At 50.1% G+C, this 14,628-nt stretch overlaps 1 long non-coding RNA gene across 2 annotated transcripts; it reads left to right on the plus strand.

The window, feature by feature from the left end:
• Positions 1-1,528: 1,528 nt before the first annotated feature.
• LOC106004898 lies at positions 1,529-7,393 on the plus strand. Of its 2 annotated transcripts, XR_006607819.1 has the most exons (5): positions 1,529-2,587; positions 2,943-3,176; positions 3,355-3,467; positions 4,214-4,357; positions 7,079-7,393. It is a non-coding gene; the product is annotated as an uncharacterized LOC106004898 (long non-coding RNA). The 2 variants fall into 2 exon arrangements; XR_001177965.2 differs by lacking the exons at positions 1,529-2,587; positions 2,943-3,176; positions 3,355-3,467 and adding an exon at positions 3,828-3,917.
• The last annotated feature ends 7,235 nt before the right edge of the window (positions 7,394-14,628 follow it).

Genomic DNA, 14,628 nt, shown 5'->3' on the forward strand with positions numbered 1-14,628 from the left:
CCACCAGGAGGCGCCGCGAATCAACATCCCGGTTGCCGCTCTGCAGCGCCACCTTGAGGAGGAATCCATGAACCGCCGTAGAAGGAACAGCCCCACTTAGAGGGTCAAGCTGTGAGCTGGGGCACGGGGGGGGGGGGGGGGGGGGGGGGGGGGGGAAGCCCTGTGTGCTGAATCCCACAGTCCTCCCCAAAAGGGCCCGGCGGTGGGAATCTGAGCAGGACTCGTGAGAAGATGCCCGCAGAGGCTAAGGATCCTGAACCTCCTCTCCACTGGTCAGAAACAGGCACAGAGATGCGCTGGGTTTATGGTTTCACCATCCCTTCCCCAGAAAATTGCATGAATATATAAGTTAGCACGTGCAAAATCTAGGAACCGTGCCCGGCCCACAGTCTAGCCCAGTACATGTCGGCTCCAGTTATTGCTACTTAATCCTCACACCTACCCCCATAAAAGAGGTCATATTTTTATCCCTGGTCTGGAGAGGAGGAAACGGTTTCTGCAGGATCCGGAGCCTGAACCACAGTGACTTAGGGAGTGAGCGGCAAGGTAAGATTTTGACCCCAAATCCGGAGGGCTCCAAAACACAGTCACTGTGTCGGACTGGCCCCTATTCCACAGGCACGCACCTAACATCCACCCCGCCCAGGTGTGAAGGAAACAGACAGGAATCTGGCTCGGTTGCCGAGCTCCCCCTGCGGTGGAATTACACACATAAACACGGGGGCATGCATACACACACGCACACACGCACAGACATCGAACACACACAGGCGTATACACAGAAGCATGTGTGCACACGCACGCACACACTCGCGCACACACACATACATGTGCACAGAACAAGGCACGATTTCAGAAGCCGGGAGATGCGGAGAATCCAGTTTCCCTGGTTTCACACCAAGCGCTGTTTTCAGCCCCCAGGGGGTCACAAACACAGATGTCTCCAGAGACCTAGCAGGTGTCCTCACAGGTTCAGACGGAGCCAGGGTAGAAAGGCAAGGGGTGGGGAGGCGGTGGCTTAGGGTCTGCCTCTGCACACCATCACCTTCCCGCACAGAACTCCAGGGACTCACACAATTCTCAGTTTGAACCTGACCTTCCAGCTTTTCACGGAGGTCTGCCTGACAGGGTCCTATGGAACTTGTTTTAGTAGCCGTCTGTTGGCTTGATTTACAGCTTCACGGGTGTGGATACCCGGTGCCTGGGTCCCCATTGATACTATGGCTCCTGTCCCTGCAAGTGGTAGGGTCAGTAAGCAGGACAGACGGACTCGTAGGCCGTAGTTTTCCTCTGGAATTCATTCAGAAAGGATAGAGAATCCATCACGGTCTTTAAATAAAGAGTATGTAATCTAATGAACTTTTGTTTTTTAAGATTTTATTTATTTCACAGGGAGAGATCACAAGTAGGCAGAGAGGCAGGCAGAGAGAGAGGAAGGGAAGCAGGCTCCCCACTGAGCAGAGGGCCCAACTCGGGGCTCAATCCCAGGACCCTGAGATCATGACCTGAGCCGAAGGCAGAGGCTTAACCCACTAAGCCACCCAAGTGCCCCTGATGAACATTTTTTAAAGATCCCTTTGCTGAGGAGACAGTAGCTCACAGGAGGTGGCTTTGGAAGTAAGTAGACTAAATGCCCCCTGCTAACAGCTTTTGGATTCGATTTTTAAAAATCAGGTTTATCAGGTGTCATTGACATAGGGTAAAACTCACCACCTAAGTGCATACAGGTCAATGGGTCTCGACAATCACGTAACCAACAACAACACAATAGAGGTCATTCCCATGATCCCCAAAAGATCTCTCATGCCCCTTGCCGAGACCTCCCTGCCCTGCTTTCTATTATTCTATCTTGTCATTTCTGAAATTTCACACAAATGGAATCACAGCGTATATGGTCTTTTGTGTCTGGCTTTTTTCCCCAGAGTATCAGGCTGTTGGTATTCATTGATGTTGATGCGTACATCACAGCTTTGTCCTTTTTATGACCGAGTAGTCATCTCTTCTACGGATAGACCACAGTTGCTGATCCTTTCACAAACTGATGGACATTAGGGCTGCTCCGGGTTTAGAGTTATCAAAACAAAGCTGTGACAGACGTTCCAGCGTTAAGGCTCACGTGAACCTGTGTTTCATTGCTCATGGGTAGAGGTCTAAGAGTAGGGGGCTGAATCCTACGGTGTTTAACTTTAGAAGGAAACTGTTTTCCAAAGTGGTTGTATCCTTTTACATCCCCATCAGCCAGTGTATCAGGAAGTTGACGGGCGAAGGTTCTGGGTCCATACTGGCTCCAAGACTCACAGGTCTGTGAACGTGAGGGCGGGGCTGGGGGAGCAGGAGGGGGATCTAAATGCAGTCATAGCCTCTGGGCTGGTTCTTAAACTGTCTCCTCTCCACTTCAGACCTACCCTTCTATGCTCAGCTTTTGGGAGCTGGTGTTGGGTCTCTAAACCACATTTGCTGTTTGGAAGACTGATTCCCATTCGTTCCTGCCAAGAGTAGCTCCTCCCAGGAGACCAGAAGGATGGAGAGGAGGAAGGCATTCACTCCTTGCTGTTTGCTCCCTGTACCCAACAGCACTGCCCTGGAGGTCAGTTCTAGTTTTTTCCCCACATCCCCAGCATAAGCCTCACAATCGCCTCCTCGGAGGTCTGAATTTCTGAGTCCCAGCTCCCTGTAGGGACCTTCTCCAAGCTTCTGAGGCACCAACATCAGCTGAGCGCCCCCCCTCACCTGTTCCTCCTCCAAGCTTCTAGGTTGTGATAACCCCACTCTCCTCCTTCTGTCCCCCCCCCCCCCAGTGGAAGCAGGTGCACTATCTGCTCACTGCAATACTGCAATGTTCCTTTCGCTTTTCCGTCCTCCAAGATCTGTTCAACCAATCCCCTGTATTACATGCTCACTGCTAAAATAATTTGAGCTCTTTCTGTTTTCCCAACACGCAGCCAGCCCGCTAGGACACAAGTCCAGCCCCTGGGTAGGGCGTCCCCAGGGAAGCAGGACCATCAGGCAGGAGGAGCCCGTGCTGGGAGCAGAAGCTCATCAATGACTCTTTGAAGGCTGGGGGTGGCTTCTAGCTCTAGCTCTCATGGATTGGGGGACCCTAACCATAAGAGCTGGCTTCTAGACTTCCCAGCCCTTCCCGCTGAGGAAGGGGAATCCATCATGGTATGTAATAGGTGAGTATGTAATTGTGTGCCAGGAGCACCTGTGGGTCAAGGACTACCGCATTCATCTGTGAATCTCCAGTGTCCCAAATGGGCTCCACGAGTGTGTGTGGCAGGTGGAGGAAGGGCATGAGGAAGCAGGTGGGTGGGCTCACAGGCCGCATCTCCTCCTCTGGGCTCTGGCCTCCAGGTTCAGGGAAGAGCTTCCTCTGTCCCAGCCCACAAGGAGCACTAACTAACTGCCCAGCATGCCCCGGAGCCCGGAACCACACACCCCGGAACCGGAGAGCTTTGCAACAGGAGGTCCTGGAAATTCTGTAACTGCCCTTCATCCTCTCACTCTTTGGCAATCTGCTCCCACCCCCGCACCCCCCCCCAAGGCCCTGAGGGTGTCTGCCCTCTGCGCACCCCACCCCTGCCCCGGCGCCCTTGCCCAGCCCTGGTCTCCGCCGATTGCTTCAGTTTCCCTGCACCCACGTGCTCCCCGGTTCCTCCTCCACGTCTGGTGGCCCCTTTCTGGGCTCCTCCTGCATCTACTTCCTCAGTCCCCTCCCCACACACCCGGGCTCTCACTGGCTCCGGGCTTCATCTACTCCTGTGCCCCTTTTACCAGCCGCTCCCCAGGGGTGCTCCAGGCCCCTGAATCCAACTGCCTCCAGGCCCCCAGCGCCCCCAGATGCCCCCCAGCTCTGCAGAGCACCCTTCCTCCTGCAACCTCTGTCTCTGCCGTTCAGCCAAGGCAAAGACTTGGAGGTCACGTGGCTTCCTCGTCCTCCCTTGGCTGCGATAGCCAATCCCCAGGAATGTGTTTCGCCTCCAGATGTCCCCCAGCTGCCCCCTCGCTCCAGCCCTACAGCCTCCTGTCTTGCCGGAGCTGGCCCCCCAACCTTCCCACCCCACCTCAGCCCTGCCTCTCTCTTCCCACCGGCTGCAGGAGGCCCTTCCTGGAAAGAACTAACTGAGGTTTCCAGCTCTCCAGCTCTCCGGAGAACCAGTCCAGCTTGCTGTCACCCAAGCCTGACTCTGCCCTTGTCCCTCTCCTGTTCCAGCTCAAGTCTGTGTTTGCAGTTTGCTGATGCCCCGTGAGGCCCACACCCTGTCTGCTCGGCCAACCCCTGTTTCTCCTGAAAGACTATGCACCATCCCCTGGAAAGGCGTTCTAGGATTGAAAGGTGTTGTCTGCCCGGCACACAGTAAGTGCTTAAGACGAGGAAGTTGGGGTTATCATGGGGGCTCCTACAGCCCCAGGGACCCCAACAATGATCCCTGAGTTGCTGCTTTCATGCCTCCCCCTCATGGTGGCATCTGATGCTCAGACCACTCAGACCAGTGTTGCAATGGAGAGGACGGTCATCCTGTCCCATATCACTTAATAGCAAGACGGAGACCTTCTCCAGCATCTCACCCTAATTCTTCCCACGAGTCCCCTTCCTCTAGTAAGAGGAGGAAGAGGGGCCTTCTCTCCTCTGCGGCCACACCCTCCCTCCCAAACCCGGCCTCCCTGAGTCCGGCAGCGTCCCACGTGGGCAAGCCCCTCTCCCCTTACTCCCCTCGGACCACATTTGTAGACCTTTAGGGAAGAGCGGAAGGTGGAGGGGTGACCAGAAGGGTGATGGGCTCTTTGCAGGGGAGCTGCAAGAAACTGCTCGCCAGCTGTCTCTGTCTTTGGGCCCCAAGCATTGCCTCTTATGCGAGCCTTCCCTTCCAACTCTCCCCGCTACCCAGCGGCTCTGACTACACCTGTTACTTCTGTTCCTCGAGTGGTCAGTGCTGGATTAAAAGGCACAGGCACCGCAACAAGGAAGAGGAGGACTGAAAAGCTCCCGCCCGCTCGCTCCCACCCCAAGGGAACTACTGGAAGCCTTCCGTGATTCCCTCTAAATTCCTCTGTATTTCTGAACAAAAGGCTTATAATGCTGACTGTCAAACATGATCCCTCACTTTCTTCTTGTAGTCGATGAGGATTCAGTGTTCTTTTTTCTGCTGCATTGTATTCAGTTTTTTTTTTTTTCCTCTTTGGAAGCTTTTGGAAACTTCTCTTTATCTGTGATCTTCTGGGTTAACGTGATGATGTGTGGATTGTTTCTTGCTCATTTTACTACTTCTATGATAGGCCTAACTCAATGTGGACACTAGGGATCTTCAGTCTGGGGAAGCTTCCTTGGACTGTTTTTTGTTGTTGTTATTGTTGTTGTTGTTTATATAATTTTCTCTGCTCTCTCTCTCTCCCTTTAAAAAAAATTTCTAAGGAGCGCCTGGGTGGCTCAGTGGGTTAAGCCTCCACCTTCAGCTCAGGTCATGATCTCAGAGTCCTGGGATCAAGTCCCGCATTGGGCTCTCTGCTCAGCAGGAAGCCTGCTTCCCCTCTCTCTCTCTGCCTGCCTCTCTGCCTGCTGGTGAGCTCTCTGTCAAATAAATAAATAAAATAAAAAATCTTCAAAAATAAGTTCTAAGTCAGATGGCAGACCCCCTGATTGCTTCTCTTGGGCTGTTCCTTCTCTTCCTCTTTTCCATCTTCATTTCTTCCTGTTATATCCCAGGAACTAGTTCTGTGACCTACTTTTTAAATCTGCCATCGAAATTCCTATTTTGGATGCCTTATATTAAATTTCCAAGACCTCTCTCTTGCTTTCTGATTATTCAGTTGTCATAGCATCCTCTTCTTGTTTATGGATTATATCAGTCAGCTTTTGCTGTGTAACAAACAAACCCAGAAATCTCCAGTGGGATCAAATGATAAGCACTTCTTCTTTTCTTTTTTTCCTTTTTTTTGCTCCTGCATCTGTGGTTTGACTGGAGTCATTCTGATCCAGGTGATTCATTCTTGAGTCCAGTCTAGAGGGACAGGGTTTTTTTCCAGGCACTTCTTTTATCTTTTTCACTTGGTGTCTCTGTTGCACATCCGCAGCTTTCCTGATGTGTCTAATACTCTTGGGTTGTTCGTTAACACTTAAGACAAATGTACTAAAAAGGCTTATCAGAAGCTCTCCAAGTGCATGGGAGGGTTTATGGGACTGACAGATGTCTGTTTTGTTTTTGTGTCAGGACGGAAAAGCAGCTACATTGTTGGGAACTCTGATTATGATGGCACTCAAGATGAGTCTTTTTCTCTAGGAAATTCTCCAGTAACTTGTCTGGCAGCTGCCAGTCTTTGCTTAGGATGTAGGAACAGGCTCGGGTTCCTTGGGAGCAAGAGGACCAGGAAGATGTTCTGACCATTTGGGATGCAGACTTCCAATTAGTATCCTGTTTTCAACCCCATGGCTTATCCCCGCCCTCTGTCATGCCAGTGACCTTGGTGTCCTGAGAGTTTCCTCTCTACCGTCTTCAGAGACTGAACCTCCTGCAGGAGGCTCACTGGTAAGCCCTTGGCCGTCAGCTCTCATCTCACACCATCCCCATCATCCCCTCCACCAGCTCCCCTTGATTCTGGACCTCACTGGAGTTCAAGGCTCACTCTGTTTCCTTCTCACCGGGGTGCCCTTTGCCTACTGAGTTCCTTCGGCCTTTCTAAATATGGCACCATCATTCCAAACAAAGCCCCTTCCAAAAGTGTGTTTCAATCTCTCATCTCGTGATACCTCCTTTCTATTCCCCACTTTTGTGGGATCACGCTTTTTCTACTTTTCCTCTATAATGTCAGTAAGGGCTCAGAAGGGAGAAGACACCAACGCCCACCTTTCCTCTGCAGATGGTTTCTATCTTTGCGTGTGCGTAAACGTCTTCCACCCAGACTCTGCCCAGGAGACTGCCCCTTTTTAATGACCCCAGAATTAACCAAGGCCTTTTCCTGAACTAGGAAGTCATCGTTACCACCTCCTCCAGGAGTGAAGTGTGACCGACGTTCCGTTTTTCCAACTGGTCATGTGATTTTTTTAAAAAAATGTTTCTTTGTATTTTGCCTCTCTTTACAGGTAAGGAACTTGTCTCTTGGATTGGAGAATGAATTGCCTGGGGCCCAGCATGCCACCTGATGGAGAGCGCCCGCCATGATGAACAGGAAGACACAGAGCAGAGGAGTTTGCCCTTTGGAGACAGGCATCCAGAGGCTGGTGCAAGGTCACCCAGGTCCTGTCCAGTCCCAGAGCGCTCCATCCTTGCCACACAAGGAGCAAACAACACCCTTCACGTTTTGATGTGATTACTGAACTCTTGTCTCAAAGGTTAATGCAGTTTGCAAACATATTTGGATGAAGGTCTCAGGTGTCAAATCATGACTTTTCATGTCACCCCCTGCTGTCTGCGTTCTGTAAGCTGGGAAAGATGAGAAGAACGAGCTGAGAGCCCCCTGTCCTCATCCTGAGTGGGCAGCCCCGGGCTGAGGGGCCTTTAAGCTAAAGAACTGGGCCAGATGGGTGTCCACAGTGCCATGTGGGGAGGGAGACTTTCCAAGCCCTGTGGACAAATTCTGGAAAAAACGGGTCACCCGGACCCGGAGCAGGCTTCAAAATAAGAGCCTCCAAATCGTGATTGGCTGGAGGTGGGACAGGGCCGGGGGGGGAGGCCGGGGAGAGGGAAGCAAATGGAGCCCAGGGATGGGGAAGGAGCTTTCTGCAGAAACAGGCACTGCCATACCATTGCTAAAATACTGCAATGCTTCCAAACCACTGTGTTAAAAAGCACTGCTCTTTGGAGCCTGTGCCCCACCCCTTCTATCTCCCTGGACCCCCCCAAACCTCTTCACAATCTGTCAACTAAAGGATTAATGCCTGGTCCATCAGGCCTGCAGACCAGACAATTGTGGTTACAGATTTTGAATACGACCCCTGGAAAAAATAATGCCATGAACTGACATGGAGGCCACGCTGCCTTATGGAGCCCTTACGTTATGCACCATCCCACAGGCCCAGCGTTAGCCAGGGTCTACCCGTCCCCCTCCTGCACACCTGGCTCCCTCTGCTAGGCCCCAAGCAGATAGGCCCAAAATCAGGGGAGGCTCAGAGATCTAAGAGATGGTTCATTTCACGGAAAATGGAGCAGGAAGGGAGAGAGGGGAGGAGAGGCAGGTAGGTCAGCAGGGGACAAACCAAGGAGAAACTCGCAAGTTAAAGTAAGGGTCTGAGCTTTATCCAGCAGCCCAGGAGCAGTCACGGAGGAGCTGAGCAGGACTGGTGCCAGAGCTGATTTGTGTTTCTTTCAGAACACCATGGAAGCCCAGGGGAAGATGGGTTGAAACAGGGCAAGCCTAGAAGCCGGCAAATTAGGTATCTGGCCGAGTATGTATCCAGGGGAGGGTTGAGAGATTCTAAGGAGAGGGGCAGTGGAGAAGGACAGACAGAGGGCAGGGTCACAACATGTGCGGCTGGTTCCATAGAACCACACTGTGTACCGTGCAAGTTCACAATCATCCCCGTCGGAAAGACTGGGGGTGTTAAGTCTACAGAACGGAACCAGGAGCCCACCTTTACCCAAGTGTGCTCAGCGCTGCTCCAGAGGCTTCCCGTGTAAAGCACCCAGTGGATGTACACTCCCGTGATTTCCATTTCACAGATGAGGATTCAGAGGCAAAGAGGGTTATGTAATCAGCCCAAGGTCAGCTACGTGGAGGCGGTGGGTCAGGATGATCTCAGACCATGTGAGACGAGAAAACTCAGACAGGGACTCAGGCTGGTTTTAAAGACACATAGATTCATTCATTCTGTGCATCTCTAAAAGAAAAGCCCAAGAACTCAAGGTGGAAGAGACTAGAAGGAAATGCCAGACCGATACAAGGAGTTTTCAAAAAATCCTTGTGAAGAAGTAAGCCATTAGTCGACGGCAGTTTGCAAGAGTGACGCCATGGAGGGTGACCCACCCGGAAAAGAGGGACATTCCGGAGAAAAGAACCGGACGTTTGGCTAGGAGGGGAGCTCTGGATGGAGATTCACTGGGTCCACACCCCCGATTGCTACCTACCAGCAGAGTGACATGGGGAAATTTACTTAGCCTCTCTGTGACTCAGTTTTGTCATCTGTAAGATGGAGCTAAGAACAGTGTCTCTCTCATAGGATGGTTAAGTGACTTAATATAAGAACTTACCATTATCAGCACCATCACATCCCCTGGACGTGGGTGGCAAATGACTCTGGCTTTGGGGACACCATCCAAGAGCTCGTTAATGAGGAAGAACAACCTTCCTCTGGATTCTTTTGAGGGTCAGGCTGCAAGCAAGTTCCAAACTCTAGATGGTGAGCTGTGCCAGGATTGCTTTAACTCATGCCCTCTTTGTGTTTGTTTCTTAGCTGTCCTCTCTTAGGGTTTAAAAGTTAAAAGTCTTTTGACAGTTTCAGGTTGATGCCACCACTCTAAGGATAAATGCAGGAAGGAGTTCGGGGCCTCAATTGGGAACATTAAAAGGATGTCAGTGACCCCTTCCCAGCCGTTGAGGCCAGAATGGAGGTGCTGGGAGGGGTCAAATTCAGACTCGAGGGAAAGTCTGTCCATTGCCTCCTGGACACTGGCCCTTCCAGGCTCATTACACTCACACCCTTGCCTGTCAAAGTGATAAAAATAGAAAACCAAAACCAAGAGGTGGGAAATAGCTCAGTAAGTCATATGAGAACATCCGTCTCATGTCTTCATGGCGAAGCCCTATTTCTGATGTAAAATGCAAAAACCAGACAATCTGATTCTGACTCTCCTCCTCCTCCTCCCCCTCCCCCTCCCCCTCCCCCCCCCCCTCCCCTCCTCCTCCTCCCCCCTCTCCTCCTCCCCCTCCCCCTCCTCCCCCTCCCTCCCCTCCCCTTCTTCTTCTTCTTCCTTCTTCTTCTTCTTCTTCTTCTTCTTTTCTTCTTCTTCTTCTTCTTCTTCTTCTTCTTCTTCTTCTTTTTTTCCTAAGACCTAGGTCCAAAGAACAGTTACTGCCCCAAATCAAATTTACCTTGTACACCAGCCAGGGTCCAGCCCCCATAAGAAAGCACACTAGTTATTTTAACAGAGAGAATTTGCTTTAGGGAATTGTTTGGACAGGCGTTGGAACCTAGAAGGTCAGAGAGGGGACTTCACAGAGCTGGATCTGGACCTCTTGAGGAGGGGACACTATCCAGCTGGCTCTGGGACATTGAGGGAATGCAATGGGGTTTGGGGAGTGCTGGAAAAAATTGAAGATGGTTACCAAGTGCTGCCGCGAAGATGAAGGGCCATTGTTAAGGTGAAGAAGTGAGGCTAGTCCCTCCTCAGGAGGACTGCAAGCAGAAGAACGAGGCCGGTCTCCCCTGCCCAACCTTGCAGTCTCTCTCTAGCGCCCCCTAGTGGCATAGACTAAGACACAACAGTTGGTTGCCTAGAAATGGGTTTGCACGGTCCCAGGCGCTGTGCCACAGGGTGAATCACAGAAAAGTGTGGGTTTGGGGTTGAGGAAAGCGTAATAACCAGCACACTCCGGAAGGAAGACTGTCTTCACCACTGGGACTTGTAAAGAAATGACGACCCACAGGACTTGGAACAACTCCCAAAGCATAACCTGGAGGGATAACAATTCTTTGAGAAATAAATTCTGATTGATATAAAATTTATTGATCACCTCCTTATGTGCCAAGCACTGTGCTGGGTGCTAGGGGGGAGGTTTGGAACAAAAGATCTTCAAGGTTGCATGTTCAAATGTTGGCTTTTTCTCACACACACACACAAAAAAATTACAAGGCAAATGCTGGCTTGATTATTGCCTAGAGGGTGACCTCATATGAGTCCCAATTCTGACTTCAATCTCTTTGATCATAAAATTCACCAGTGGTCACCTTATGTGTAGACCTCAGAGCATACCTAGAACAACTGCGTGAGCTAAGGAATGTAGAGTACCCACACCTAGTGGCCTCCAGCTGCTCCTTCCTCTCCTCCTCCTTTTCACTCTCCCCAGCTTGGTCCCTACTCTGCTCCTGGTCTTCCTTCTTTTCCTCCTCTTCCACCACCACCAATACCACCACCATCATCACCATCACCATCATGATCATTGCCATCATCACCACCAAAACCACCATCACCATCATCATCATCACCACCATTACCGTCACCATAATGATCATCGTGATTATTACCATCACTATCACCATCACCATCACCACTACCACCATCACCATCAGGATCATTATCATCATAACCATCATCAACATCATCATCATCACCGTCATCACCATCTCCACTATCACCATCATCATCATCATCATCATCATCACTGTCATCTTAGGCACCTGCTACTTAGATGCTTTATCAAATGCTTTACATGCATTATTTTATTTACTCACAACAATCCTATAAAATGAGTAAATTATTACCCATATTTTATAGATAAAAAGCCCAAGTCTCAGAGAGTAAAACAACTCACTCAAAATCACAATACAGAATGGGAATATTCCCTCCATTTCACAAATGAAAACACTGAGGTCCAAAGAAATTGTACGTCTTGTTCCAAATCATCACACAGTTTAGCAGATGACAAAATCATTCAGATCAATCCTCAGACTGCATGTCTGGAGTATTGCTTGCCCAAAACCCTTTGCAAGTTTTTCTATTTTGTTTTATATTATTCATAATTCTATATATACATATTATATTATACATATTGTACATAATATATGTTTACATTATACGTCATATATAATACATTTTTTAAGCCAGAAAATAAAAATGGGCTACTCACCTTGTGACCTAGCTTAACCTCATAAACATTTTTTAATACAAATAAATTATATATGGTAAACAAACAAAAAAAGAAACAACTTTTAAATTTCCAATGATGGAAATTTAAATGGTTTATAGCTTATTTTGCTGTTACCAAAATGCTCAGAAGAATTATTCCTTTGGGAGCATATGTATATTTTTTAAGATTGATTTGTTTATTTGAGAGAGGGAGTACACATGCACGGGTGGAGAGAGTAGCAGAGGGAGTAGACTCCCCAATGAGTGCAAAGCCCGACTCCACTTGGGGCTCAATCCCATGACCAATGAGATTGTGGCCTGAGCCAAAACCAAGAGTCTGACCTTAACCAACTGAGCCACCCGGCCATGCCAAGGGAGCATTTTTATAAATACCCATAGATAACTATTTTGTGGTAGAATTTCTGGGTCAAAGGGCACGCACATTTCTAATTTGGATAGAAATCACCTTTTAGAAGGGAAACTTATGTTTCCTCTTCTCATTGCCATTACCGGCTAGGATCAGACTTTACAGTTTTTGCCAAGCTGATGAGTAAAAAAAAAAACTATTTCATTTTGATTTATGTTTCCTTGCTGCTGGATGAGGCCGAGCATACTTTTATACATTCGTTGACCCCGTGTCTTTCTTTTCCTTTCCCCTCCTGTTATATCCTGGGTCCCTTTTTCTTGTACTGGATTGTCCATCATTTTCTCAATGATGGTGAGCTTTCTGCAAACCAGAGATAACCGGTCCTTTTACTGTGCAGGTGGCAAATAAGTGTCTTTCCATTTTGTTGTTTGCTTTGGACTCTATCGATGGCATTTTTTTTTTCCCCAGCATGAGTTCCACATTTTCAAAGAGTCACATTTAGTGATCTATTTATTTATGGTTTCTGCGCAGCCTCGTGGTTTTCACGCGGCCCCTCTCCTTGTCAGCAGGTTGAAGGGATTGCTCTGGATTGCTGGGCGACTGACTCGGGGATGGGCAGTGTCCCTGGGCTCGCCCTCTGTCACTCCCACGTGGAGATGCTATCCCCGCAGAGGCTTCAGCACACATGACCGTGCGGTCTGCTCTGCAAGGTTGCTGCCTCCCCTTTCACGGCCAACCTCGGGATGCACTTGGCTTTGCTTCTCCCCTGACATCCAGTTCCTTTTAAGGAGCTATGCATCTTATACGTTCCCTAATCCTCCAACTAAATTTACCAGCTCTCGCTTGCAGCCAAGACATCAGCTAAATTAAACTTTGGAGTCGCAGACACAGTGTATCAGATGCACCTCAATGAGGAGTGTTGGGAGCCCTCTGTCCTGAGGGCTGGGGGTCAAGCTCGCCCTGTTCTTCCCAGCATCTTCCTTGACTCAGGGACGCCATCGTCCCACTACTAGGATGCCATTTACCCCGAGGCACTCCCACCAGCTCACGGATGCATCCATCCAACAAATAAGGACTGAATGCTTCATTTTGCTGGGCACTGTTCTGGGGAAACCTTTGGGCTTTCTTTCCTGGAGGAGAGGCAAATGATGCACAAATACGTATGTGATCCCGGGTCAAGCAGCAGAAGAGCCTTGAAGAAAGTAAAGGAAGGAAAGAGAAAGCGAGACGTGAATGGGAGGCCTGGATGCCACTGGAGGCGCAGTGAAGGCTCTCCCACGAGGCAACACTTGTGCAGAGACCCAGATGAAGCATTAGAGAGAGAGAGAGCCGTGAGTCTAGATAGTTGAGGCAAGAAGGTTCCAGAAGGAGCAGAGAGGAAGAGCAAAGGCCCAGAGGTCAGAACACATGTGTGGTGGGGCAAGCAGGGCTTCCAGGCCCTCTGTAGGATGGGGTGGGAGTCCCAGACGCTGGAAGGTGTAGGTCCTGGGAAAGAACTGTGATTTCCAGGCGCCTGGGAGGCTCAGTTGGTGAAGTGTGTGCCTTCGGCTCCAGTCATGATCCCAGGGTCTTGGAGTCGTGTCCCACGTCGGGCTCGGTGGGAAGCCTGGGAGTCTGCCTCTCCCTCTCCCTCTACCTCTCCCCCCTCACTCATTCTCTCTCTTTCACTCTCAAAAGAGAACTGTAATTTCCTTCCACTCAGGACAGGGAATCATGGCAGGTTGAAAACTGGGAGCAAAGTGATCTAATTTGCATCTTTATGGAATTTGGTTTGCATTTTCCCCCAAGGCAGCCTACACTCCAGGAAAGGCTGCACATTGGGGCCCCTGGGTGGCTCAGTGGGTTAAAGCCTCTGCCTTTGGCTCAGGTCATGATCCCGGGGTCCTGGGATCAAGCCTCACATTGGACTCTCTGCTCAGCGGGGATCCTGCTTCCTCTCCCTCTCTCTCTCTCTCTCTGCCTGCCTCTCTGCCTACTTGTGATCTCTGTCTGTCAAATAAATAAATAAAATCTTGAAAAAGAAAGAAAGAAAGAAAGGCAGGACGGGGATTCTTTCTTTTTTTTTTTTAAGATTTTATTTATTTATATGACAGAGAGAGATACAGTGAGAGAGGGAACACAAGCAAGGGGAGTGGGAGAAGGAGAAGCAGGCTTTCTGTGGAGCAGGGAGCCCGATGCTGGGCTCAATCTCTGGACCCTGGGATCATAACCTGAGCCAAAGGCAGAATCTTGTTAAGGGGAATCTTCTAGTTCAGTGTCACAGGCACCTACCCTGTTCCAAGGTGGGCACATGCATAAGGCTGGCCTGGCCTCCACCTGCACCCCTCTCCGCTGTGGGGTAGAAGCCCCTCCGTCCCACCTGGAGACTCGGGCCCAGCAAGCTCCTGGTATGGGCCCAGACTCACCCCTGCGGCCCGGGACTGGGCCCCAGCTATGTTTCCTTGCCTCCAAGGACAGAGTGGGAGTGGCAGGGGATGCCCTTCC

The sequence above is a fragment of the Mustela putorius genome, unplaced genomic scaffold, assembly GCF_011764305.1.
Source record: "Mustela putorius furo isolate JIRA1106 unplaced genomic scaffold, ASM1176430v1.1 tig00000738_pilon_pilon_pilon, whole genome shotgun sequence".
NCBI classification, from domain to species: Eukaryota; Metazoa; Chordata; class Mammalia; order Carnivora; family Mustelidae; genus Mustela; species Mustela putorius.